Genomic DNA, 3,996 nt, shown 5'->3' with positions numbered 1-3,996 from the left:
GTGTGTGTGTGTGTGTGTGTGTGTGGGTGTGTGTGTGTGGGTGTGTGTGTGTGTGTGTAGTTGGAGTTGCAGCTCTAGTTTCACTAGATTTGGATTCTTGGCATGGGTATTGTGTAGTTTTGGAATTTTACATTTGTGCTGTATGTGTGTGCATGCATGTGTCTCTCAAAATACTTTGTATTCTGAGGCAAATTACCCTGCATTGTGTGAACTGAGAAAGGTCATTTTATAATACTAGTTTAAGTGGAGAGTTTTCTGCATGAATAATAGATATTTGAACTTCTGCCCGACATTTAACATGTGTGGGTATGTTGTTGATGAATGGAGTGTAATATTTTCTTGTGCGTAATTATTAAAGTAAAAAATAAATGAATATATATAATATACCTGCTGATGTTTTTATGGTGTGTGAGTCTTGACTGGAGCTGTGCACACACATGCACAGAACAAACGTGGACACACACACACACACACACACCTACCTTTTAGTCATGCAATAAGCTGTGTTAGCGCTGTGCAGATGCGTCAATGCGAGACTCGGATGAGCCTGAAGATAAGACGAGAGAGATTTTTGATAAAACAGTGAGTCATGTTCTACCAACACAATACAGTGATCCACTACTGAGATGATAATACATGGAACTGCACAGTAATTACTTAAAAAAGACAAGATAATATAACACGAGAGAACATAGCAGGAAGGTAATTAGGGTTCTCTAAGGTACCAAACACTTTAATTGTTTTTGTCTGTCCTTGGTATTGAGACTAAAGCATAAAACATAATAAAAGGGAACATATCAACCACGAATTACAGTATACACTGATCCATCAAATGTATTCTATTGTGGGTTCAAAGCATTCAAATTTTCCACCAGCAAGCAAATTAAAATGAGTAAAATAACATTATTAAGAAAACAAACAAAGAACCTAAGCCATGTCAGAAAAAATCATGCTTTTCTCTCTCGTTCTGTCTGTTTTCACAGTGGGGACATTGTTCAGCAGCAGTGGAGGAAATCCACCCAGCTGTGATTATGTCTGAGTTGGATTTGGTGTTGATGAAAGATTAGGAAAGGGTGTTTGAGGCTACAGTATGGGCCTTCTAGTGTACACTCCAGGCTGGTGTGCGAACAAGCTGGTGTTTAAACAAGTCTTGAGGGTGCAGCGGTTGAGGTAATACCTGGGCTAAATCTCTGAGAAACCACTACTGCAAGAAACAAATAATGTTACTGTGAATTCAACCTGCAATGTATTGCTCTAAGTCTCTACTCTGGAGTTGAACGATACCATCGTGATTTCTTAATGCCTTCATTTCCTCAAAGAACTCTTGAAGTGCGTTGCTGGAGGTTTAAGTGGAAGCTATTTGCTGAGGGTGGGAAGACAACATGGAGGGAGCACAGGATATGAGCTTGATTTTTGGTTAAATCATTATAATGTCATTGGCACAATATTCAGGAAGCCATTGGCACTGAAGGAAAGAAAAAACACTGGGACACAAGAGACATTGTTACTGTGATTGTTACTTAGATAACAGACAACAGACAACCCCACCTAGTGTTTCTGTGTGTGTGTGTGTGGGGGGGGGGGGGGGGGGGGGGGGGGGGGGAGGGGGGTTATGCCCTGTGCCACATCTCCTCATCTGGAAACCACCTTGAACTGGTTCATGCAGTGACACTGCCAGAGGCCTGGTTTGCAGTGCCCTGGCTAATTCTCCCTCTCTGGTTTATACTGCATCCATTATCCTGTCAGAGCACAGCCGGGAAACACTGACTTCATGCCTCCCCGACAGCCAGCTGTGCATATATGTTTATGTATTTTGCATAATAACAATTAGTGTCAACTCATAGAATGAATGAAGGTTAAGTATGAATGCACACGTTAAACACACAAATGTTGATTTAAGTAGATTAACTAGATTAGATTAGATTAGATATTTGCCAAAACATGTGAGTCATTTTAGGGAGTTAAGGGAGAAAGGGAGTGATGCTGTCTTTTGTGTGTGTGTGTGTGTGTGTGTGTGTGTGTGTGTGTGTGTGTGTGTGTGTGTGTGTGTGTGTGTGTGTGTGTGTGTGTGTGTGTGTGCGTGTGTGTGTGTGTGTGTGTGTGTGTGTGTGTGTGTGTGTGTGTGTGTGTGTGTGTGGCTCTTGCATAATATATCACTACTGTTAATTTCTGAAAGTAAAGAAAACACTTACAGTACTTGTTTTGGACATGAACCCTGTAGAGAAAGCACAGAGTTCATATAGAAATACAGTATTTCTTTTGAAAAACAGAAAGCAGGAAACCTTAAATCTCTCCCCCAAATCTAATCAAACCTCTTTATCAAACACAAAGACAGCTCCAACTGGAACTAAGTCTTTGGGTTAAACCCTAATTAAACTTATTCCAGGATTTAGGAACTACATAGCTGTTTCTGTGGTGGATCATTGTTCAGTGTCCAATGTTGACTCACTACTAGTTTGTTTACATCTTGGAAGATTTGTGTTAGCTTAAAAGAAAATGTCTGAAAGTTTGATTACTGTCTATCGTTAATATTTTTAGCAAATCTTTACAAATCTTAACATTATTTATTCCTCTAGTGAAACAGAATTTTATAGAATACTCACGTGTGGCTCACACTGTCAATTTTCTTACACCTCATTCTGTCATTCATAACATTGCAATAAAGTGCAACTTTCTGTGAACCATACGACCAATTGAGGAGCATGGGCCAGCTTAAGTACTCCTAGCTTCCTGCCAGGATGTTTCTTCTTTTTGAGCTCTGTTTTCCCAAATATTCATAAGCTGCTCCTTCCATCCACAATGTAAATCAATCACATGGTCACAAGAAGTCAACTGTATGTCAAGATATTGTTTTACTTGGAGACATCCTTGAAAATGAGATTAATGGCCAAGAGAAAGTCAAGGGGGGCGGCAGTCATAGCCGTCTGGATTTCATGTTAACATGTTACATTATCTAGATCAGGGGTCTCAAACTCAATTTACTTGGGGGCCGCTGCAAGTAGAGTCTGGGTTTGGCTGGGCCCATCAAGTATTAAAAAAAAAACCTCTATTTCCTCAAAAAAAAGGCGCGGAACTGCCGGTGCTTTAAACCCCTAATCTGATATGGTGGTGCTTCACACAAACGACATCACATTGTCAAACCTCAGGCATTTGCCGCAAAGGGTACTTACTAGCTTTACAAACCGTTCGCTGCTGTCAGAGACTACGACTACGGTAGCCCAAATGACATGCACAATGACAAAAAGTTTCAGTTTCAGTTTTCACGCGGGGGCCGCACTAACACTTTACTTTGATGTCAAGTAGGGGGCCAAAAACTCATCCCGCGGGCCGCAATTGGCCCCCGGGCCGCGAGTTTGAGACCCATGATCTAGATGAATATAAAGTATTGTGCAAAGCTCTGATTTCCATAGGAAAGCAATAGCTTCCCTTATGTGTCTGAGACTATGCCTGTAGAAATAATCCTTTACATGTGTTATTCAACAATCGTTTTAAAATGTTTATAATATAGTTTGGAACTGTTGAGCTAGAGGTTTGCTTACTTATTTCTTTTTAATTTGCTGGGCTCTCTTGAAGCAAGTGTCTTGGGCCAGTCCAGCTTTTCTCTGGTATTGGCCTCCTGGGAGTTGCACACACTCACCAGTTTTCTTGTGGAAGTGTTTAATGAATCACTTTCTTGTTATTGGTGTTTTTATTCTTTTTTTATTCTGCTTGACTTGTTTTTTGGATGTTTTCTTACACCCTCACTTCTTCTCCACTTTTAAATATGCTTTGCTCAATGATGGATTTGTTGTTTGGTAAGTGCTTCTTTATTGTGCAGCTTTGCTCACCTGTCTCAAATGTCTTCACCATTGTCAATCCAAACTCATCTTCAATTCAAGTCAGTTTTATTTATAGTATCAAAACATAACAAAAGTTATCTCAAGAAACTTTACTTGAATTTGTATTCACATTCATTGTCTATTGCTTGCCTGTATTTCTTGCCTGTATTTCTTGCCT

General features: G+C 40.0%; 1 protein-coding gene across 5 annotated transcripts in view; it reads left to right on the top strand.

Moving 5' to 3' along the window:
• The window catches only part of LOC116700353 (periostin), a 32,416-nt gene that overhangs the window by 16,122 nt on the left and 12,298 nt on the right, over positions 1-3,996 (top strand). The window lies entirely within an intron of this gene.

This window comes from Etheostoma spectabile, chromosome 13 (genome assembly GCF_008692095.1).
Source record: "Etheostoma spectabile isolate EspeVRDwgs_2016 chromosome 13, UIUC_Espe_1.0, whole genome shotgun sequence".
Classification (NCBI taxonomy): Eukaryota; Metazoa; Chordata; class Actinopteri; order Perciformes; family Percidae; genus Etheostoma; species Etheostoma spectabile.
Note: the sequence above shows the minus strand (reverse complement) of the source record. Positions and strands in the feature narration are given on the sequence as shown.